The sequence below is a fragment of the Ursus maritimus genome, unplaced genomic scaffold, assembly GCF_017311325.1.
Source record: "Ursus maritimus isolate PB19 unplaced genomic scaffold, ASM1731132v1 scaffold_6, whole genome shotgun sequence".
In the NCBI taxonomy this organism is placed as follows: Eukaryota; Metazoa; Chordata; class Mammalia; order Carnivora; family Ursidae; genus Ursus; species Ursus maritimus.
Window position 1 is genome coordinate 27,200,124 of NW_024426774.1, and position 25,547 is coordinate 27,225,670.

Genomic DNA, 25,547 nt, shown 5'->3' on the forward strand with positions numbered 1-25,547 from the left:
GTATGGATGTTGGAGTTTCAAATACCACAAAACTACCCAAGAGATGGTGATACAATAGGAATCAATTACCTGGCAGTAATAAAGCACTTGAGTTGAAATCATGATGAATGCCAAAGGAAATATTTTCATGTATTTAAATAATGAACTCTACTCTTTATAAAACCTAGTTGTGCCAGATAACCTTTAGAACAGTGTCTTCGATTTTGACTCTAGGTTTTCTTAACTTATTAGTATGTGCGTGCGCACACACACACACACACACACACACACACATAATGTAAGTATAAAGTTCACTAAATTTTCACAAACTGAACACTCCTGTACAACCAATAGCCACATCAAACAAACAAAAAAAACCCAAAAACAAAAACCCAGAATATTGTCAACTCACCAAAAGCCCTCATTATGCCCTCTTCCTATCTCTGCATGCCTCCCAAAGTAATTAGTACCCTGACTGCTGACAGCATGGATTATTTGGTACAAAAAAGATAGTATGTATTTTTGTGTGTGTGTGTGACTGGCTTCTTTTAGTCAACACCATTGACCTGAAGTAAAATGGGCAGTTATTTTACCAGCAAAACGGATTTATTCAGAAATAGCAGAGTGATTGCAATTTGAGACATGCCGCCTACGGCAAACCACAGGCAGGTCTGGATCAAAGGAGAGGACTGTTACTTTACCGAGAAAAGAAGGAAGTTGGAAGGGGCTGCATTGGATGAAAGCCCATTGGAGGAAAGTGAGAGTTCAGGGTGGTGATGGTTTCTTACTGGCTGAGCTGTGTATTTTTCTTATTGGTTGAACTTGTTTCTGGGCAAGGAGATTAGTTGCAGGCTCCAACAGCAAAAGACATATTTTGCATTCCCAACAGAAGAAATCTACTTTACCACTCCAACGGGTGGCAGGGCATGAGAGCACCTCCGTCTGGTTTCCGGACTCCATTTTATATGAGGTTTCAACCTTTTGTTTGTGGGAATAATCCATATGGTTGCTAATAGTTGTATATTGTTAATTTTTATTGCTGCATAGTCTTCCATTAGATAACTATTCTACAATTTATTTAACCACTCTAGTCCTAATGACAATTTGGGTAGTTTCATTTTGGTGCTATTATAAATAACACTGCTGAGAACGTTCAAATACATGTCTTTTACTGAATATATTCTAACACCAACTACTCTTAGCATGTGCTGTGGAAATTAACATGTAAAATTACACAATTAATGTAATTATATCTATTATTCAGGTATAAGTATAAAATACCTTTCTTTAAGCTTCTATTTATTAAAGCAAGATACTTATCATTAAATAAAAGACTCTTTAAAGAGAGTCTAGATATAAAACTAGATACCTTATGAAGTTATCACTGATAAATATTCTGTAAAATGAATATTACTATCAGTTTTTGCTAGCTAATGTTACTAAGAATTTATCAATCTTAAGTTGCAAAAATAAATTATGTTCTAACATAAATTTTGTTGCAAAATGGGGGGGGGGAATGGGAAGAAGAGAAGAAGGGAAAGATATTATAAAGAGATGTTTCCAAACAAAATTTAGAACCCCAGTCAGTTTGATCTCAAAGCCTGTCTAAGTTCAGATTTTCCGAGGGGCGGACCTTGAGACAACGATTCAATCAAGCAGTTGCCACTGTAGACAACTAGAAGTCTGGGAACCATTGCAGATTACAGGGCACAAAGAGGTTTCCTTTTGGGACCATGGGGGCTGGGGTGTCTTTAAATTAACTCTTGGAGTCAGTGGAAGTGTTATTTTTCTGTCACTTTTGGCCTGCGGTGAACAGGGGGCACAAAAGGTTCCAGATAAACCTTCAGGCAAAGAGATAATGACTGCAGTGGAAAATCAGTATGCACTTACATGCTAAGGCTTGAAGGGACATGGGTGGGGCACCACAAGCATCTGTAACAATTTACTTGCCTTGGACTGACCCTCCCATGTCCCATGTTAAATTCACTCAATAGCTCAATATCATCACTGTTTTTCACGTGGTGGCCAGTCACAGTTTCATTGAAAAAAATGGAAGGAGAAGTGGGACAAACTAACACACTCCCTCTCCTTCACCAACTGTGATTCTACAGACCCTTCACTCTCAGCCAGCTTTTCACTGGTCTTGCCCAATAAGCAAACACAGACCTTCATCTTTTAGGGATCTGTGTCCCTGGATAACATGCCCTTGTAAGGCATACTTGTTGTAATTACGCATTAATGAATACCACTCATCATAAAAGCACCAGATGACTGCTCAGGGAATATCCTGAATTTTAGTCATAATTCTCCCTACCTCTGTCATGTAGCAGCAATCCTACCTCCTCACGATAATCGGAATCTATTGTTCCTGCTGGCCAAGTAACATTTTGTTTGTTTTGCTTTCTGGTCTTCAGTCAGGAGAAGCCCAGAATGATCAGGTAGCAGTCCTGCATTTAGGTTTTCTGGAACTTTTGCTGTGTTGCCTATTAGAAGAGTCCTCCCTGGGAACCAGGACCTCTGGTCCAGCAGAGCTTGAAGTTGTAGGCACAGGATGTACAAATTCCTTATGTGAGTACCTGGAAGTGTGAGAAGAACCACTGTTTCTATCTTCTGTTTCTTAGATTTATTTATTCTATCAGAGCTATAACACCATATGTCCTTGGTTCAACTGTACCCCACACCTTGGAGGGCAGCGCTCAACTATGAATGGCATCATCCACAATCTGGTGTCTCAGCTCTGCATTTCAAGAGGCCATGCTAACATTCTATTGGGCTGGCAGCTTCTAAGTGATGAGGTGTATCTGGGACTAGAGAACTGCATGCTCATATGTTCAGTGTTCACTTCATTTGCCATAAAATGGGTTTCTTGATCCAAGGTGATATTATATGGGATAGACTGACAATAAATCACTCACCCTGTGATCCCTGACCAAGACAAGTTTAACATTCTTGTCAGTTTGACTAAACTTTTGACAGGTTTCTTCTTGACTATGGGCCCTGACATCCGTTTTCTTAATTACTTTAGAAAACTTAAAATTGTAAATTCTTTAATAAGATATTAATATAGAGAGCCAGCTACATATTCTGTATAATGGTTAAATGACCTGGACTCTTTCTGATGATATTTGGTTAAAATTAGTAGAGTTAATGCTGTTTTGGGGCAAGACTATGCATGTATAGTACCATCTATCCCAGCTGAATGTAAACTGCTTCTAATCCTCTTTCCTGATTAGTATTGGAGGTAAAAAGCACATTTGCCAGATCAATAACTGTATATCAACTGCTCAAGGTTGTATTGATCTGTTCTAGTAAAGTTACACATCTGGCACAGCAGCTGCAATTGGAAATAACACCTGGTTAAGTGCATGCTACTTGCTATCATTTCCAAACTCCATTTTTTTTGGGGGGGGGGGGAGAGGCATGTAGACCTCTCAATTAAATAGGATGAAAACAAAAACCATCACCATTATATCCTTTAGGCCTCTGCCATTGCCATTCTGCTCTTCCACCTGGGATACAGTATTGCTTTTTATTTCCCAACCTGCTTGGAAGCGAGCACTTTTGGAGGTTTTTACTTGAACCTTCCTACCATTACTGCAGTCCTTCACAGGTCAGGTTGCAAGTACAGGAGCCCTGTCAACCAAGTATATGCATCCTGATTATGTACTTATGGACTGAGAAATCTCAGAGGTGAGGGCTCTGTAGAATCACTGGATTGACAATGCATCCTAACTAGGGGTCTATGAGGACATTGTGGGTTCCCCAGTATGTTGTTAGCCCAGACTGTGTAACAGGCTTCAAATGATAAAAGTGGGCCCTGGTAAATTTCTTTAGGTCTCTTTGAGGAAAGATTATAAAATCTGGTATTATGTATAGGTGCTTTGTTTTATAGAGTATTCCTCAAAAGGATGCAGCCTCTTCGGGAAAAGGCTCCCTTGAGATTGGTATATGGCTATGATTTTGCATCATCATAGCTGACATCAGCCTTCTGATCACGTTTTTTAAGTTTTTCTGTTGCACATGTATGTTGCTTTTATTGTATAAGGCAGGCAATACCCTTAGGAAACCCTGGTCCAGCAGCCTATAGGATCTGAACGCTGCCCAGAACTACACGAGCTTGGGAGAATTTGCTTCCCCGGTTCGTCTTCAGATGAGGGTGAAGCCCTGGTTCACACTTTGATAGAAGCTGTGTGAGAAACTAAAGATGATCCAGCTAAGTATATGTAGACTGACTCACAGAATCTGTGGTATATGTCTGTTATTTTAAGCCACTAAGTTTGTAGCAATTTGTTATGCAGCAATAGCTAACTGATAAGATAGGGATGGTGCTTCTCCAGTTGGGCCAGGCTGAGTCATAATCATGATTACTGAAATAGAAGCAAAGAGGGAAATGAGGAGCAGCTCTGGAGAAGAAAAAAAAAAAATCAAAAACAAAAACATGACTGTACATGATACCTGCCTCAAGTGAAGTCATTGCATGGTTTCCAGAAGAAGAGAGGCTGTTATTGTCTGGTAAGAAGAATGTGCCACTTCTGTTAGCCCAGGGGCTTCCAGGAAATCTCAGGGTTCAAAGTTCTCAAACAGTGTATGTAGATATCTCATCTAAGGTCTTAAAGTTCTCTCCTTCCCTTATCAGGGCTCTGACTTGAGTATAGAAGACTTGCCAGGATGTGAATTTAGCTTTCTTTATACCTTTATTTTGGGGCCTGATTTTCAGTTCAGTGAGCTCACTAGTTGTAGGATGGGAGAATCTCTTTAATGCTGCTACAGCCTGTGGCTTGCCTTGTTATACCAGATGACATGACTTTCATTTTTTTTAAATTACTTAATGACCAAAAAAATCCACCACTCCTACAATAATTATTGTCCCATATCTCTAGAGATACACAAGCCAGTGCATTTTATTTCTTTTGTATCCTAATTCACTACAGGTATGGGTCTTGGTTATTGTAATGCTACAGCATTTCTGGGGTTTTCATTACCCTACTTACTACTAGTAATGGGGTCTTAGAAGCATCTGCCCACTGAGTGATGCAAGTTCAAAATTTTATCTTGAAGAGCTGCTTCTTAAACCACTGCTAGTACCAACTATCTTAATTTGGGTTACCCCAGAAGCTAATACCTAGAAAATCATTCAAGTGTCAGTAGTTTATTTGTGAGATATTTCAGGAAATACAAGTCATGAAGTGGACACGGAGATAGGGAAGGGAATGAGCCAATGAAGGATACACTACCAAACAAGTTATCATCATGGACAACTGGAGCTTAAACTACACGCAGAAATCTCAAAGTCGTTGTCCCTAATGGGTGAGGGAGTTGGGGTATTTATATACCAACTCAGATCAATTTTTGGTAGGCAGCTGTTTTGATGAGCCATTACTTCTCTGTGACAGCAAGGCTGCAGTGCAACAATTTAAACTTCCACAGAGACCCACCTTGAGGCAAAGAGATTCAGACACTAGGCATTGAAAGTATGCAGTAATCCACCAAAATGACGAGGTAGGGACTGAGCAGACTGAGCAACAGCAGCTCTGCTATACTATCCTCCTGCCTTTCTCCACAAATAATATCATGTTAAGATAATCCTTAAGGGAAAGTTAAGAACTATACCCTCAACTGTACAATAGAATATATGGTAATATTTCTGGAGTTTCCTCTTATCAGCCTAGTGGAAAGCTATGGGTTAATAACCAAATTCTTACCAAAGATTTTTTCCCCCTCTTTTATCAAGAACTTTCTAAAAATTGTTCTTTATGACCAGATAAGAATTCTTTCTATTATTATCTTTAAGGTTATAATTATTTTATTTAATTTTAAATATTTTGGGATTGTGTCTTATTTGCCTTTATACTGTTCACAAGATACTGAACATTCATATGAAAAATGTAAATTCAGGTCACGGTTGGACAGTATCCTGCTCTGTGACAAAAAAAGTAGATCTAATCCCAGCTTTCACAATAATTTGTGTACTGTTATTTTACTCTCACATACAGATATTTTATGCTTAAACTAAATAGTCCATTCCTAACACTCAAAGATTTTACACTAAATACAGCTAAAACATATTAAAATGCCTATATTTAAGTAAAAAACTATTATATTAGGATGAGAAATGCTTTTTAAAATCACATCATAATCAATATGAACTCAATAAGTCAAAGTTTATAATGTAATTTCTAGGATAACCATAAAATAACAATAAAGAAAATGAGTAACTGTCAAGCAAAGACTGGAAAAAATGGGGTAATGACATTTAATCAACATAAAAGAAGAAAAGAAAGAAAAAGCAACGTAGTTCAGACAAGACAGTAAGTTACAAAGTGGTAGATTTAAATGCAATACAATGGTAGTTGTGCCATATGCAAATGAGCTAATCAATTAAAGATAACAGGGATTTAAACTTAAATGAAATCTAACTATATTATGCATACAAGAGTTACACTTAGAATAGAAAGATACAGAAAAGTTACACAACCCAAAAAAATTAATATGTTCCACTAACCAAAAGAAAGCTGGTTTAGCTCCATCAATATCAAGTTAAGTAGACTTTATACAAAAGACTTTAGTATTAATAAGGAAAGATGTTTTATAATAATGAAAGGTTAAATTCACTAGGGGGTTATAATTCTAAATTTGTATAGACCTAATAAGAGTCTCAAATAAAGGGAAAAAAGATAGAAACACAAGAAGAAATGGACAATAATTGGGGTAGGAGAGTTAATATGCCTTTCCCAGCAACTGATCAAACAAGTAGAAAAATATAAAAATAAATATAGAAAACTTGAAAAACAATAAACTTGACCTAGTGGAAATACATAAAACACTGCTCAATACAATCACATAAACATTCAAGTGCACATGGGTTACTGAACAAAGTTGACCACATTTTGAGTAAATCTCATCAGTCCTCAAAACATTAAAATCAGAGAAGGTAGGTCTTCCGACCACAACAAAATTAAGCTAAAAATCAGTAACAAAAAATGAGTAGAAAATTCCCACATATTTGAAAATTAGGAAATACACTCCAAAACAAACCAAAGGTCAATGAAGAAGCCATGTGGATATTACACAATAAACTGAACGATTATGAAGATAAGTTCCACGAAGACAAAGGTCTGTCGATACACTGAAGCCTGATCATTGAGCATATACTGTTGAGCACACAGCAGATGCTCAGCAAATTCTTCCTCAGTAAATGAATCCTACAGTAAATGAATGTAATTCCTTTGATGATAGTACCTACTGGGTATGAGAGATTTAAATCCGTGCAAAAAAACCCTCAATAACAGGTAAAGATTCTTGAAAAAGATACTATAAGTAGAGCTCAGAATTCAGGTTTCCTATTTTACAGCAGCAGAAGGAAGAGAAGGAGGAGGCGAAAGAATGGGGGGAGGAGGAGGAGGAGGAGGAGGAAGACTAGAGGAGGGCAGTTGAAAAAACAGGTACTATTTTTCATAATTAAAACTGAGACTCCGACCTGCATTGCTTACAGTGTTCACAGAGTGATGCCAAACACAGCCAAGTGTGGGGGAAGAATGGGTTAGCTTATCTTATCTAGGCTGTCAGTACCATCTTTATATAAATCAACATGTTACTTATTAGAATATGGAATAGTTCTTCTCTCTTAAGTTTAGACATGCTGGTCTAGAAGTTCTTCAGAATCATAAAATGACTATTACTAATTATAGAATAATTTTTAGAATCCATAGCTTCTCATTCCAGAAAAGAAATTCTATTAAACATTACCAATTAAAGATTCAATTGTCATTATTTGACCTAAATTCATCAGTTGTAGTGATATTAGCATGAAGGTTTACAACATTTTTATGAAACATTAATAATCTGTGACTGTGTAAAGGTGGGGCTGGTAGATAAATGCCAATATTCTTTCCATTTCACTTGTGAAACTGCTTTACAAGGTTTCAATTAGATCCTTCTTTTTACTCCTGAGAGAAGCTAACGGATGTATTGCATTAATTATGGTTGTTGGAGACAGGCTCAGGGAAGCCAACATTATAAAATTATAATCACTGCAGTTTTGCAGGCTCTACGTTTTCTCTCATTACATGTGCTTGTGGAGTTGAAATGTGGCTTTACAAACAAGGGCTCAGAGGAAGTCTAAGACTCAGCACCAAAGGCTCTGTAGAGCAGGAGAAAGGGAAGAGGTGAGGCCACTGGACATTATCTGCTTTTAAATATACGATTGGATGTGGTTTATGATATTTAAGATGTAACAGTCTTTAACCTATTGAATACCATTTAATGTGTATTTGTGGTTCTATTAAATTTAGTTTTCTGGGGCGCCTGGTGACTTAGTAGGTTAAGCATCTGACTCTTGATTTCAGCTCAGGTCATGTGATCTCAGGGTCATGGGATTGAGCCCCATGTGGGGCTCTGCCCAGAGTCTGCTAGAGATTTTCTCTCTTCCTCTCCCTTTGCCCTCCCCCCCACTCACACACTTTCTCTCTCTAAATAAATAAAATCTTTAAAAATAATAATTTAGTTTTGTTTACATATATACATATACATACACATTCATAAATAAAGTGGGAAAGAGCTATCACTGAGTGTATATATATATATATATATATATATATATATTGCATTTGTATGTGTTTGTACACATGTGTGTTTATGTATCTATATGTGTGTGGGTTGGCATGTGGGTATAGAGATAAAGGGATGGGAACTTTTCACTATCAGCACACACAACTGTCCCAATCACAATGCAGCTATTCAAAAAACAGAATGGATTGGCATGGCCATTAAGGATTTCCTTTAATTTATTTTAAACCAAAAATGAATTGTATGGTTCCCCTGAAAAATACACCATGTCAATAATGCACTTTTTGACTAAGGCAATCACCAGTGTAAACTTGCACATTATTTAAAAAGCTACAGGCTCTAAAAGAGAAAAAACAGGGATAAGACTCTTATCTCTATAAGGGTAGCATTTTGAAGAGAGCTGTCACAACATTTTCTAAATTTAAAGAAAATTTAAATTTGCTAGAAATTCCTATATGTTAGAGTATTATCTAAAAGCATGATTAAATTTAAAACTGGAATTTATTAAGTGATCCAGATCCATTTAGGTTATGAAGGTTATAAATCAAAAGTACTTGTGTGCAGAGGTAACAGACACTGGACTGATTTTATATGTTCAAAAGGAAAGATTTTAGTTTTGATGAAATAAAATTTAAAAAAATAATGTGCAGTTAATTAAAAGTCATAAAATGCAGGAGACAGATTAAGTAGTATTAAATTTAATTTAATAATTCAAGGCAATGCTTTCTAAATACTAAACTTGTCGAACAAATCATATTTATAGCCTGAATAATAAATTAAGAAATAAGTGGCTGAAATAGGAGGTTAATTAAAATTAGTGCATTTTCTAGACTGGCAAACCAGATAGCTTGGTGGGCTAATATATCAGAGGTTGGCAGTTATTTCAGCCAAAATAGTGAAAGCAGATGAGCATTTAGACCTGACCTCAACAGACTTTAGTTTTTTATGGTCTTACACTGGGTCACAGAAATTACCACGTTATCTTTTTTTGAAACATTATTATCACATGATGAGTATTTTTGTAGACTAAATATTAATTGTATAACTTTCTAATTATGAGAATCTGGCAAGTTATCTCCTTCCCTTTCACTTCATTTTCCTTACTTTAAAATAGGGATAATAAAAAACTAAATAAGACAAAACAGGGATAATAATAATAAACAGGTATCTATCTCCTAGGATTTTTTTCAAAGGTTAAATTAATATACAAAATAGAACACTGTCAGACACATACTATGCTTTCAATAAATGAAAGGTTGTGCATTTTTAAAAATTGCCTTTGCTTAGACATTCATGGTATATAACCTATTCTGAAGACATTTTAGATGCAGAGCAGTTTAAGTCACAAAATCAGGCAAATTTCAGTTTTCATTTTATGGTGTTTGGGTTTCTAACAGCTTCGCAAGCAGTTAAATAGATTACAGCTACGAAGACCATGCCAACCTAATTGAAGAGACAACTGAACTTGGGCTCTATTTTTCTCTCCTTTAGCCATTTTATCTGTATGAAAAGTATCCTCTTCAGGATCTCTCAGAAAAGCTTTCCCACTGTTGGAACACTTTTAATAAATGGGATTTGGGCTAGGGAAGAAAATTAACAAGAGACCTCAAAGAAAATTTACTTCAGAAAGAATATAGTTTTTAGATGACAGGGCACCTTACGGGGAGTTTGGATATGGAAGAGAATTGGTCAGGAAATAAAAAGGGAGGGTTTTTTAAAAAATATATAATTCAGGGACTAAAAATGAAATCTGTAATTGGAAAAGGTCTCCAAGATTATGATGCCTTTTGAATTGCAAACACCAGGTTAAGAACTGAGGGGAAAGATATTTTGGAAAGTGCTCAGAGAGCAGATGCTCTGATGCCTTCTATGTGTTCCCATCTATCAGAGGGCCCGAAGCATACTGCTTGTCTAATCTGACAGAAGATTTTTGATTCATTGGCCTTAGTGCTGACCTTTTATTCTCTTAAAACCAAAGAATCCCACATACTGGTGTAGCAAAATGGGGAAACTTCCTTTAGAATTAGGTCTGATTTCAATTATTTCATTTAACACTTTGTGTTTTAATTTTTTTGGTGGGATGGGGAGGGGAGAAAGTGGGAGGGAGATGTTATAACATTGCACAAAGATCAAGGATGTCAGGTCACAGACAACCAGGTTCAATTCTTGCCAGCAACACATGCCGTGCAACTTTGGGGACATAGTCTTTAATGGAAAGGACAGTTACTACCCTTGTTATTAATCCATAGCACCAACCAGTAGTGTTTATAAAACAAGTACTCAAAGAATGCTTATTGAAAAGGTGGGTTGTAAAGCAAGTGGTTTTTTTTTTTTCCTAATTTCAAATTTTCTTTCCTATTCTGTAAAATGAGAATGACAGTACTTTTTTAGCTTGTGGGAATTAAATTAGAGAATGCACATGAAATGAACTAGGGAAAGCACCTGACACATAGTAAACGTCCCTCCGTCAATGGTAGCTCTGATTATCTGTATTAAAAATGTTCAACTGCACGAGATTTTGACTTTCTTTTTGGTACATACAGAGCTATTACGTTTAAACATTAAGTCTGCCTCTTGAGTATTATTTTCTTCATGAGCAAATTTGAGTCAATTATTTTGATATCCACTGGAAATGAATATTTTTCGTAAGTAGGTAACTATAACAGTTTTAGGTGAGCATTTTTATAGGTTAAATCAACTTGGAACAGTCTGATCTATATTGATTATGAAAACCTACATTAAGATAGGAAGATATTTTATGCCAGGAAATACCTGTCTTTCATTTTCCCGACTCTTTCTTCCTCAAAGACTGTAGGAGTTTAAGAAGGAAATGCTAAATGCAGTTCCATATATGGTGGTGAAATTGCCTGGTAAAAAGTGGTTTTTCTTCCTATCAATACATTGTTTGTATCCCCTCCCCCCCTGCAGATTTCCATCCACAGAAAGTCATCTGAACTGCCCATTCTTTATAATATTTTCATACTTATTTAACTGAAATACTCACTAGATTTAATAAAATTTAGTATGAAACTACAATCAAGCATTGGATTCCTCTCTAGTCCATCTTTTCAATTGTCAATATGTCCTCTAAGCGCCTTTGTTTACTAAATTAGGGAAAGCCAGGCAACTCTAAAGTCTCCTTGTAAGGATTTTCTTTACATATTATATAAAGTGCAATTTGTAAGTAAGCTGTCCTGTGTTTCTTTCACCTACAGTACTTTCAGCCAGCAAAAACAGTGCAAGACCATAACTTGACCTAATACCCATTGATTACCCAGTATGGGATGATGCTTTTAACCCCATATCAACACTAGCTCCCTGCTGACTCTAATTTCGATGATAGCAATATTGCTTTAAAGAAAAAAAAGGACCACCTGAGACCTTCTACACTTATACATTAGATCATCCTGAATTGGTTCACAGACCTTTGGTGGAGGCAAAAGCAAGAAATAGAGTTTTTACTTTTATTAAACTAGAAATACATTCAGAGGTACCCCCGCTGGTTTACTGGAAAGGGATACAATCACTAAAACTTCCTTTCACTGATAATTTTGGATACCAGTAGAGGAATGGTGTGGCTTCTATTCTCTGGAAGCAGAAGTTCAGATAAGCATCTTTGGCCAAGAGAATTGCTCCTGGGAGTAAAGTCTTTTCCACTATGCATGTTGGCATTATTCCTTTTGCTGTCAACACATACCTACCTGCTTTCTCCACATGGATTCTAAGGGCTTTGGGCTTAACAGATCTTCTATCTTTCTAGCTTCAATTACCTAAGAGACTGCCTTGAATCTTTTAAAATTCTGAGTCCACAAATCCTAGAGAAAAGAATTATTATTCTAAGAGAAAGGTTGGATCAGAGGCCCTCCACTGGGCCCATCAATTACGGGCTAAAGTAACCTGATTATATAAAAGTGTGACGCTCTCATAGTAGTAACACTGATGAAGAGAGGAAGGAGAAGACGCCAGAACAATGGAGGAGGTGAGAAAATGGCCTTTTTGCAGTTTGTCATGTCTCAAATATTGTCTTACTTTCATGCCCACTCCTCCAAATTAGAATTTTCCATATCCCTATGTAACAGTAAACTGGGGTACTTTGGACTGCCAAGAAAGTACTATCCGTTTTATGGTACCTAAATTTGACCTTCTTTGTTAAAGTCCTCGTTGAGTCAAGAGAGTGAAATCTGAGTCCTTAATTATTCAAATTTCTCTGTTGTATATTAAATTACAGATCCTATATAGCATTCAACCAGTTCTTAAACCCTGATAAAATGACTTTCTGGTATTGATTCTCTGCACTCTGTTTCTCTGGATCTCATTTTACAATTGATCTTTAACTGACAATGTGATATATTGTAGCTTTTGGTTTGTCTTCATATAATCTGTTCATCTAATGCTTCCCATTCTTTTGTAACCATGGTAGGAGAAATCATAGTCAACCACTCCAATTAACTATAAAGAAATACGTATGTGTGAAATATACCAGAGAGCTTTCACTAAAATATAGGCATATGAGCTCTGTACCAGGTAAAATACTAGCAAAGTACATTGGAAACACTAAATTAAAGCTGTTCACTTAAGATACTGGGATTTATCACTAATTAGACTTGAGATCTCTACACAATTCAGTATCGATTTTAAATATCTCCAATGCACCTCTCCTAAAATATTGGGTGATTAAAACAGAAATCTCTTGGATTAAAAAAAAAATCAGTACATTCTTTTCTTTCCAGTCATATATAACATGAACTTCACCTGGTAGCAATTATTCAATTAATTCAGCCAACACAGTGTTGCTTTTTGAGGTTCAAAATAAATAGAAACAAACAATACCCAAAACAAAAATTTTTCCCTAATAGCAGAACAATTTTTTCTTAGCTTGTTATAAACATACAGAAGGTGATAAACCACATTAGTCAATGAAATCTAATTTCTGGTGACTCATTTATCTTTTTTTTTTTTTAAACGTTGGCTTCATTTTCTACTCTTCTATGCCTAAAAATCAAAATTAACAAGATAAAGTTAATTCCATGGTAAAAAAGATAAAAATATAATTGTTTTAGCTCCTCTGCTCATTACTCATCAGGCAATATTATTTGAAGCTTATTTAAAAGAACAAAGTGTTACCCTTCTCTCTAGATGATAAGATACAGTCTCAGAAGAATATGAATGTTTATTACTCATAAAAACCACTTTAATACACATTTTGTTACTTGATGACCCAATGTATAGCAGAGCTGTATTTAACCAAAAGATTCATTAACGTTTTCTGACTCACTGAATCTTATGGAATTTAAATTAACTAATTTATTTAAAAAATTGTTTCCTTGATTTATAGCTCTTCTGAAAATCAGCTTCTTACTCCGAATCATATGGTGACACTAAATTGGGCTATGTCAGAAAAGACAGAATGAATGTTCAAGGAAAAAAAAAAAATTAATTACAATAGATTCTATAACAGAATACTGCTTTAAGTCAATAGGTACTCAATACTCAATTTAAATTAGTCAATGGATTCTTTACCCATTGTTCCATCACGTGTACTTACTTCTTTGTATACCAGTTTATTAAAATAATGGTTAATCTCTGAAAAAAATCTCCCTGAATCTTGCTAGATACAAATAATAAAATTCAGGGTTTCCAGAACCATTTAAACTAACTTTTTAAAAAACACATATTTTTGGGGCGCCTGGGTGGCACAGCGGTTAAGCGTCTGCCTTCGGCTCAGGGCGTGATCCCGGCGATCCGGGATCGAGCCACATCAGGCTCTTCCGCTATGAGCCTGCTTCTTCCTCTCCCACTCCCCCTGCTTGTGTTCCCTCTCTCGCTGGCTGTCTCTATCTCTGTTTTATAAATAAATAAATAAAATCTTTAAAAATAAAAAAATAAAAAAATAAAATAAAAAACACATATTTTTTTTCCATTTTTCCCCTCAGCTTTATTGAGGTATAATGGACAAATAAAAATTTTATTTAGGTTGTACAATGTGATGATTTTTTAAAGGTATACAATGTTATAAATAAATAAGATAAATTATATATATATATATATATATATGGTGTCATGATTGCCACAATCAAGTTAATTGACACATTCATCACCTCTTATAGTTGCCTTTTTTCTTGTGGTGACAACATTTAAGATCTACTCTCCCTTTTTTTTTTTTTTTAAGATTTTATTTATTTATTTGTCAGAGAGAGAGACAGCCAGCAAGAGAGGGAACACAAGCAGGGGGAGTGGGAGAGGAAGAAGCAGGCTCCCAGCACAGGAGCCTGATGTGGGGCTCGATCCCAGAACGCCAGGATCACGCCCTGAGCCAAAGGCAGACGCTTAACGACTGAGCCACCCAGGCGCCCCTTAAGATCTACTCTCTTAACAAATTTCAAGTAGACAACGTAGTATTATTAACTGTAATCACCATGCTGTACATGAGATCCCCAGAACTTATTCATTTTATAACTAAAAGTTTGTACCCTTTGACCAACATCTTCCCGTTAGGTACAGGTTCAAAAGATAAGATCCATTATCAAAAGACCCAACCTGACAAAAGCCCCATGAAGACTGGGATTTTAGTTTGTTGTATTCAATGTTGGGTGCCTATGATTGCAAACAAAACTCCTGGGCATCACTGCTCAACTCTCACTTAAAAAAGACAATGCTTCCTACATTTTCCAGTAAACATTATATTTGCTGTGGGTTTTGGGAAGCTTGTCTTTATAACATACATGTCTTCTTTTTTATTATTTTTTTATTGATAAGTATCCTTTAGTTATCTCTTTTTAATTTAAATTTTAGTTAACGTATTAACTATTGGTTTCTGGAGTAGAATCGAGTGATAGAATTGGGTGATTCATCACTTAACATACAACCCAGTGCTCATTACAGTGCCCTCTGTAATACCCATCACCCATCTAGTCCATCCCCACACTACCCTTCCATTAACCCTCAGTTTGTTCTCTATCCTTAATAGTCTCTTAGGGTTTGTTTCCCTCTCCCCCCCCCCCCTTCCCATATACTCATCTGTTTTCTTTCTTAAATTCCACATGAAAGTGAGATCATATGGTATTTGTCTTTCTCTGACTGACTTATTTCATTTAGCATAATACACTCTAGCTCCATCCATGTCACTGCCAATAGCAAGAGTTCATTCTTCTTTTTATTAAACCTCTCTTTCCTTTACACACCTCCTCCCACTGTGTCCTTCACTGAAGAGCTATCCTTACTTTTGATGTAATGACATTCATCAATTTTTGGTCCTATGATTTCTGACTTTAAAATTTTGTTTTTAAAGAACACTTCTGTCCGTAGATCATAAAGATATCCGATTTTTTCTTCTACTGTCTTATAGTTTATCTTTCACATTTAGATCATTAATCCATTTAGCCACTTTGTGTGTGTGTTTAATTTAAATTCAATTAGCCAACGTATAGTACATCATTAGTTTTTGATATAATGTTCGATGATTCATTAGTTGAGTGTAACACCCAGTGTTCATCACATCACATGCCCTCCTTATTGCCCATCCCCCCACTCACGTCCCATCCCCCCACTCACATCCATTTAGCCACTTTCGAATGTATTGTTAAGTAGGCATCCACTTTCATTTTTCTCCTTGAAGTAGTTTATTTAACCCATTCTACTAAATAATTTGTCCTAGTCCTACTACTTTTGATAGTTCCATTATCATAATAAATTATCAAATGCACTAACAAATTTAAAAACTTAAAAAATGTATAAATTCTAGAAAAATATACAGTGTCAAAATGCCCTGTTCCAAAACTTAACAATAAATTTTAAACAAAATTAAAGTAGTAGCCAAGATTTCCCCTTCAGACATAAACAAACAAAACAAAAAAGCCAGGACTGAAGGTTTTGAAGTGAGTTCATACAAACTTTAAAATAATATTAAGTTCCTATGTTATACAAGTTGTTTCACAAAATAGAATAAGATAAAGATGCCCAGGTCATTTTATGAAGCTAGTGTAGTTCTGATTACCATAAAAGTAATGACAAAGTAAGTGCAGCCCTGTTTCACTTAGGAATATATATCCTAAAATACTGCATAAGCTTACTGAATCCTACAGTTTTATTTAATTACATGATTGAGTATGAACATAATGATGGTTCAGTATCAGAAAGATCTACCAATAATATTCAGCCTATTAAAAAAAACAATCTTTTGGTTATCTCTATTAATTAAAAAAATCAATAAATGAAAAAAATCAATAAGTGAAAAGAAAACTTCCTTAACTGGATAAAAATTGTACCCAAGAACCAATAGCAAATATTACACTTGACAGAGAAATATTAGATACATGTAGATTTTTTTAAGATCAGGAACAAAGCCATATGTCACATACCACTGGAAGTTCTGCCTCAGGTTAAAAGAAGGAAAGAGAATTAGGAGTTGTAAGGATTAGAAAAGAAAATACACAGGTGTCATTATACGCAGATGTTTAATCATCCGCCTAAGGGAAAGCCAACAACAGAATCAGGGTACAAATTTTAAGAAAAAAGAAGAGTCTGACAAGTTGCCTGGACACACAATCGGCCTATGAGAGGCAGTATCATTTGTGTACACCAGAAATAACAGGCAGTACTCTACGGCTCTCTCAGGTGTCTCGGAGACAAAAGCACTGACTGCCTTCGTTCCAAGCTATCTTTCAAAGGATGTTTGTATTTAGGACAGAATTATTTATCTTCCATTATAAAGGGTGTGGGTTCCCTTTCTTCAGAGTTCCTCCCTTGTAACACCTCCCACTGCATGTAGAGTCATTCTCTGGACAACTTCTCATCTCCCTGTGGTAATTGGAGCTTAGAGAGTCAGTGCAACAAACTAATATTCTGGCTACTGTTACGGCTGTGAGTAATAAATTACCCTTTGTCTCTGACCCAAGAGTCATGTTTCTCCTGCTGACGTCCATGAAAGTGTGATACGGGTGCCTGGGTGGCTCAGTCAGTTAAGCATCTGCCTTTGGCTCAGATCATGATACTGGAATCCCAGGATAGAGTCCCACATCAGGCTCGCTGCTCAGCGGGGAGTCTGCTTCTCCCTCTGCCCTTCACCCCACTCTCTCTTCTTATCTCTCTCTCAAATAAGTAAATAAAATCTAAAAAGAAAAAAAAAGTGTGATAGGCTAATTTGTTAGCTTGCAAACTGGGTAAAAATCTTAGACCCTTCACAGTTCTTGGCACCAACTAGAAAATTTAAAATAGGACACCATTACACTAACAATGAAAACTTTGATTTATATAGTAATTTATTTTGAGTATAATGCAGAAAAAACCCTATAGAAATAATTAAGAATATAAAAGATCGTAATTTTTCAAGAGACACTACCTGTTTTTAGAAGAAATAGTTTACTATTAGAAATGAGTCAATTATCCTGAGTGACTCATTGTCCTCCAATGACATATCCAATTTGAAATGTAGATAAGCCTAACAAATTTATCTGCAACTTATATGGAATAGTTTATGAATAGCTAAGTCAACCTTATATAAGTAAGAGTAAAGCAGAGGTATTTGCCCTAAAAGAATAAGTATTATAAAATGTAATTGTACATATGATGGGATATCGGCTCAATAACATTAGATCAAATGCATGTACTTATACTTTTAAAAAAATGTCAGTGAATTTTTAAATTATTTTGACAATGTAAACCAGTACTACCAAGTAGTCTTCTAAAATAATTTGGTGTGCAAAAATACGTGTTACCTAATGCAAATTTAACCAGGGAAAAAAATGCCCAGGGTATTCTGGCATCATTTCAAAAACATGGATCTGCTTCATTACACATTGATCTGTAACTTGCACATAGAATTCCTTTTTGAAGTGAATCTGAATTCTAAGCTTACACTGGCATATATATATATATATATTTTTTTTTTTCCACCAGTGATACAAATTCATCAGTAATGCTGATGCCAGGTTACTTTCATAATATAATATGAATAGAAAATAAGCAAATTTCTTTAAAAAAGAAATAAAGGAATATTCAAATTGTAATACACTGGCTCTGTTTTAAAAGCAGATCTTCCCACGAGTCTGTATTTAAGTTGAATTCACTGTTCTGAAGGACAAACAGCTGATTTACTCCGAACAGTATCCTTTAAATCTCCAAGGTTAACATGAAACTTAGTAAACTGATAGTGTAGAACCTAGTGAAAGATTAGAATATAAATAGAGGACCTCAAACTTTATTGCTGACTTTGAGATTTAGAAATAATATTTGTCATATTATTAGAAAGCTATTGCTTTTCAGTGACATATTGTTTTTCACGAGGGGCCATAATTATTAGACCACATTTTGGATTATATTGTTTGTTCAAACGTGAGATCTAGTCACAGTCTTGCTATACACCTTCCCCCCAGCCTTCCCTGCTAGATCACACAGTGCTTTATATATCTTTTTATTGTGGACAAGAGCAAGGAAAAGAAACAGTAGCACAGAAGAGTTGCTTTGTTTTAATGTACAAAATGTAATGTTGCAAATTTAATTATATCACCATGGTCCTTTGATTTTACTTTAATGACGCATAAGACTTTATGACAAATGCACTATTTATTATATAGTTCATCTGTGAAAAAAGGAAAATTAACCTCTAAAAAGTTAGGACTTGCTTGACTATGACAGCTAGGCCTCGATGTTGTTAGGAGCTGAAGTGACCTACAGCTAGGCCACTATGTTCTCCTGTTGGACATAAATAATTTTACAGAATATCAATTTCAGAAGTGAGACAAAAACAAGAACAATTCATGATGTGGACCAAGAGCAAAACATCACAGTGCAAACCCTAAAATATCAAACATCCACCTGTCCCAGCTTTAGCTTTACTCTTTAGTCTTCTCCCTTTCTCAGCAAGATTTATTTCTACTCATAGAACTATCCACAGTTCTTGAGAGCATCCAATTCAGACCAAAGCCTCACTTGTTTGAACCATCTTCTAAAACACTTACTCACAGCCCACATCTTGTAGTAAGTTCTTTCTAACCTCCTCCTATGGAGATGCTCCATGTTTCTGCATGGTGTGCTTTCTCCCCCCAACCCTGTACTGCATCATAAACCCAAGCCATTTTAGTACTGTGTTCCTGCATATCTTTTTCTGGAGGATACTGTCAACCAGGTCATTGTACCCTTGCCTCATATCCTTAAAAAAGCAAACCAAAAACCCCAAAACAGAGAAACAGCAACCAAATAACAGCAACAATTAAAACCAATCAAAATATGTAATTAACTTTAGAACTAATACCTGGTTATTAAATCCTAATCAGTGTTGAGCAAATTGTTTCTAGCATACTTCAACATTCCATCTCAGTAGGCATCAGGAAATTGCAACTGAAAACAAAAAAATTAATTCTGGCTACTGTCTGTAAAACCACTTTTCTAAACTGTTCAAGAAAATCAAAAGGAGTCTCAAGATAAAACTGGGGGGAAAAAAAGATTGTCGGTATGTTATCCTGTCTAGAAACTAGCTTATCAAAAACAGTACTTCCTAACCTCTATCTTGTAAATGATTCTCTATTAATTACCAATTAACGCTGGTTCTTCACAAACTCTTCCAAAATAGATAAGGGGAATAACACTTCACAACTTATTTTTATGGTGCTAGTATCACCTTGATATCAAAACTAGACAAGGATACAATGAGATAACAAAATTATGTCTTACTATCTCTTATGGATGTAAAAATCCTCAAGAAAATACTAGCAAATCAAATCCAGAAACACACAAAAATAATTCTACACGATGACCAAGTGGTACATATCGCTGAAATGCAAGGCTATTTTTTTTTAAGATTTTATTTACTTATTTGAGAGAGAGAGAGAAAAAGAAAGAGGAGAGCACAACTGGAGGTGAGGGGCAAAGGGAAAGGCAAACTCCTTGCTGAGTGTGTAGCCCCACACAGCTCTCAATCCCAGGACCCTGAGATCATGACCTGAGCTGAAGGCAGATGCTTAACCAACTGAGCCACCCAGGTGCCCCAATGCAAGGTTATTTTAACATCAAAAATCAATTGATGTAATACATCATGCCTACAGGGGGGAAAAAAAACCCTCACATGATCATCTCAATAGACAAAGAAGAAACATTTGATAAAATCCAACATTCTTTCATGGTAAAACACACTAAAAATGAAAGAAAAGAAAAGAAAAGAAAAGGAAAGAAAAGAAAAAAAAGGAAGGTACTTGCCCAACCTTACAAAGGGTACCTACTAAAATTCCACAGTTAACATCATACTTAATGGTGAAAGACTAAGATTAGGACCAAGCCAAGAGTTTGCACTCTTGCCACTTGTATTCAACATTATACGTGAGATTCTAGCCAGGGCAACTAGGCAAGAAAAAGAAATAAAAGGTCTCCAGATTGGAAAGGAAGAAATAAAAATATCTCTATTTCCAGATGATATGATTTTATATATAGCAAGGAATCCGACAGATAACTGTTAACACTAATAAATGATTTTGGCAAAGTTTTGGGATATAAGATCATTATACAAAAACCAGTTGTGGGCACCTGGGTGGCTCAGTCTGCTAAGCATCTGCCTTCAGCTCAGGCCATGATCCCAGGGTCCTGGGATCAAGTCTTGCATTGGGCTCCCTGCTCAGAAGGGAGTCTGCTTCTCCCTCTACCCTTCAGCCTTCCTTGTGATCTCTCTCAAATAAGTCAATAAATAAATAAACATAAATAATAAAATATTAAAAAACAACTGTATTTTATACACTTGCATTAAATAATTTAAAAATTAAATTTAGAAAACAATACCATTTACAATAGCATTAAAAAGAATGAAATACTCAGGTATAAATTTAACAAGAGAAGTACAGAGCTTATACTCGGGAAACTACAAAACTTTGCTAAATAAATTTAGAAAAGATCTAAATAAATGGGAAAAATAGGCTATGTTCATGGGTTAAAAGGCTTAACATTGTTACGGGGCAAAACCCTGCAAACTGATCTGCATACAGATTCACTGAGATCTCTATCAGAATTTCAGCTCACTTCTTTGTATGAATTAATAGATGATTCTAAAATTTGTATGGAATACAAGAGACCCAGAATAGTCAAAACAATCCTGAAAAAGAACAAAGTAGGGTCAATCAAACTTCCTGATTTCAAAACTTACTTCACAGCAACAGTAATGAAGATATTTCAGTATTTGCTCAAGAATAGACATATATAGATCAATGGAATACAATTGAGAGTCTGTATATAAATCCATATATCTATGGTCAACTGATTTTTTACAACAGTGACAAAACCGTTAATAGGAAAAGAATAGTATTTTCTTTCTCTCTTTTTTAAAAGATTTATTTATTCATTTTATATATAGAGAACGAGCGTACATGAGCAGGGGAGGGGAGGAGGGAGAGAGAGAGGCAGAGAAGTGACTCCCTGCCTAGTGGGAAGCAGAGCTTAATCCCATGACCCTGAGATCATGACCTGAGCCAAAATCAAGAGTCAGAAACTTAACTGAGCCACCCAGGTACCCCAAAAGAGCAGTGTTTTCAACAAATGCTACTGATATAACAAGATAGCCACATGCAAAGGAATGAAATTGGACATTTATTTCATATTATATGCAAAAATTAACTCAAAATGGATAAAAGACCTAAATGCAAAAACTAAAACTATAAAACTCTTAGAAGAAGAAAACAAGGATAAATCTTTATAACCTTAGATTTAGCAAAGAGACCTTAGGTAAGATACTAAAACTTGAGTAACAAAAGCAAAAAAAATGACTTAAAAATACATAAATTGAGCATCAAAATTAAAAAAATTTTGTACTATAAAGGACACCATCAAGAAAGTTAAAAGACACAAACTGGTGGTTACCAGATGGGAGGGCGGATGGGTGAAATAGGTGAAGGGAATTAAGAGTACACGTATTGTGATGAGCACTGAGCAAAGCATAGAACTGTTGAATCACTATGTTGTACACCTGAAACTAACATAAAATTGTATGTTAATTATATAGGAATAAAAAAAAAAAGGAAAGCTAAAAGACAGCCCACAGATTGGGTGATAAGGGACTTGTATCTAAAATATGTAAAGAACTGTTACCCTTCAACAACAAAAAGGCAAATAACTCAATTAAAAACTTGGCAAATAATCTAAATGGTCATTTATTCAAGGAATTTATGTTTATATGATGGATAATGTAAATATAATTATATAAACATAAATTTGGACAAAAGAAGTCACAGAAAAATATAGTACGGTTCCATTTTTGCACTATACAAAAAAAAATCTTGTATTATGGTGATGAAAGTCAGGACAGCAGATACTTTTGTTGGGGCAGAAACAGGTAGAATAGGAGAGCTTATCAGAGTGCTGGTAATTTCTCTCTTCTTGATGTTGGTGCTATTATAGAAGTGTTTATTTTATAAAAAACTCATTGAGCTATGAAGGTCTAATAAGTACACCGATCTGCATATGCACTTGCATCAATAAAGGCACTACAAATGGATGTCGATAGATGTACATTAAAGAAGCTCTTTGATTTATTTATTTATTTATTTTAGATTTTTTTTTTTTAATTTATTTATTCGACAGAGATAGAGACAGCCAGTGAGAGAGGGAACACAAGCAGGGGGAGTGGGAGAGGAAGAAGCAGGCTCATAGCGGAGGAGCCTGATGTGGGGCTCGATCCCATAACGCCGGGATCACGTCCTGAGCCGAAAGCAGACGCTTAACCGCTGTGCCACCCAGGCGCCCTGAAGCTCTTTGATTTAAATTAAGCTTGAAAAACACCAATACATATAACAGTATATTTTTCAATAGCGAGGTCTTTAATTACATGTGGTTTTCTTATTTTACGCGTATATTATGCCCATTCTAGAAAGGACTGAAGCTGGGTTTAAGAGGATAAAGTAGAGCAAGACACAGGTGAAAAAGAAGAAAAGTAGAGGTAGAAAGTAGAAGCATATGGTCACAATTATGTGTATTTATAAGTTACTTGCATTTCTTTCATCAGTCTTTGTTTTCTTTTGCATGTGTCATTAACTACGTCTTTTATTCTGCTTGGTGTATAGAAAGGTAATAAGGAAAGCAAAGGGAATACCCATAATCTGTTCACTGTTAGCATTTTACCTATTTTATCTTTATCCAAGTAAAATCTAAAGAATCTCCTCTGAGAAGGTCTGAGGGGGACGGTGGGACAGTGTGAGTCCTTAGCACGGAGAGACGTTCTGAGAGAGGGTATCCTCTCCCGCATGGGGGCAGCCCTTGCTGCCCTCCTTCCTCTGAACTCCCACAGCCCTTGCCTTCTGGTATACCACCACTTCTGAATACCACCACCATCACTTCTGAAAACCACCACTTCTGGTATTCATTAGAGATGGACTTGTTACATTAAAAAAAAATTGTCTAGATTTCTGCCATTGGCCAATGTTTTTACTATCGTGAGTCTCCTATCCTATATTATTAAAGAAAACCCCATCAAAATAGTGTTGGTATCTCGGCTAAATATTAATTCCTTTCTTTCCAGGCAAATGTTCAGAGTTTCTGCTGTTCTAACTTCAGAGCTGGGTCAGCTTGAAAAAGACTGAGTGTAGCTCTATCTTCTCTGCACTGGCGGCAGGTCTCCAGCCACAGTTCCTCATCCCCTGAAAACGTACGCCTGTGCAAGGTTCATCTCCACCCCCTTCTTGGTCAGGAGCACCTCTCAACTGTTGAGCTGAACACTGTCTGCAGTGGTACTAAAACTACTGGAGATACCGACAGATGAGACCCTCAGCAGCTTGGCAGCCCCACGTCCCCTGACCTCACTTATCCCCAGCCAAAGCTTTCCAACCGCCGCCATTTCAAGGGACACAGACACAGCAGCCAAGTTCACTTGGGGCCGGGGCTGCCATGGTAGGGGTGGCTGTCTCTGGGGATGGAACTGGGACTATGTTTGGGAGCCTCATCATTGGTTATGCCAGGAACCCTTTTCTGAAGCAACAGCTCTCCTCCTATGCTATTCTGGGCTCTGCCCTCTTGGAGGCCATGTGGCTCTTTTGCCTGATGGTGGCCCTTCTCAGGCTCTTCCGGTGTTAAGGAGCCATCTCCACCCCCCATAGGTCTTTCTCCAGTGTCTCAACTGCCCTGAATATTCCTTTTCCTATACCTCTTCAGGCAGCCTGGGGAAAGTGGTTGGCTCAGGATCTGACAGAGAAAAGACAATTAAATATTGCATTAATCAAGAAAAAAAAAAGATTAAGTATATGGTCAAGGCTTCTTTTCAGGTGACATCTATTATTCAAATAAAAAATGAAAGAATGATAACAAAGTGCTTTCATCATATGCTGCATGTTAGGAGAATTCTGCTGTCATTTTTCATGAAGGCGGATCATCACGACTTTCAATCCTTATAGCTCTGTATGTTTAATCTATCTGTAGACTCCACTACTCTAAGGCAGTGACTCTACAATATCAAATGAACAAATCCCTTTACTCCTGTTTGTTGTTAATAATTTTAGGAGCCATATTTCAATTCAATTCAGCTATGAGTCGTTTCTTTTTCTCTTTTTATAACTCTGTGTTCAGTCATATGCTGGGTACCCCGACAAGATTTTTAAGACCTCTGCCTTTAAATAACTTGCATTCTCAATGAACACCTATGGTATACAAAAATAATAAAATATGACAGGGTTCATTTCAGTCCATGCCCTACCAGCGCCAGTTCAGGTAGCGAGGGCTGCTTTCTTTGAAAATCCTTCATTAAGACCAGCATGATGGCCTTGACAGTTTGTATTCTCATGGTCTTGATAAAATGTAGCAAGTGATTGGCTCAGGGATTTGCTGATTGACAAATGAGCCAAGGTTGAAGGTTCCCTTGCTCTCAAAGTTTGCTTTGCATTTGCTTGGGTTTGATTTTATTTTTCATAACATTGTGTGGTTCTCCTGACCTCCTACTTCAATCTACAGCTACTGTCAAATACATAGACAAGCAGACATCCTAGCTCTAAGAAGTAAGACAAATGGTTCTTCTGATTCAAATGGTTTGAGGACACAGACAGACT

The 25,547-nt window shown here is 36.1% G+C and overlaps 1 pseudogene; it reads left to right on the forward strand.

Annotated features, from left to right (window-relative positions):
* Nucleotides 1-621: 621 nt before the first annotated feature.
* On the forward strand, nt 622-24,750 carry LOC103671899 (annotated as a pseudogene).
* Nucleotides 24,751-25,547: the final 797 nt, after the last annotated feature.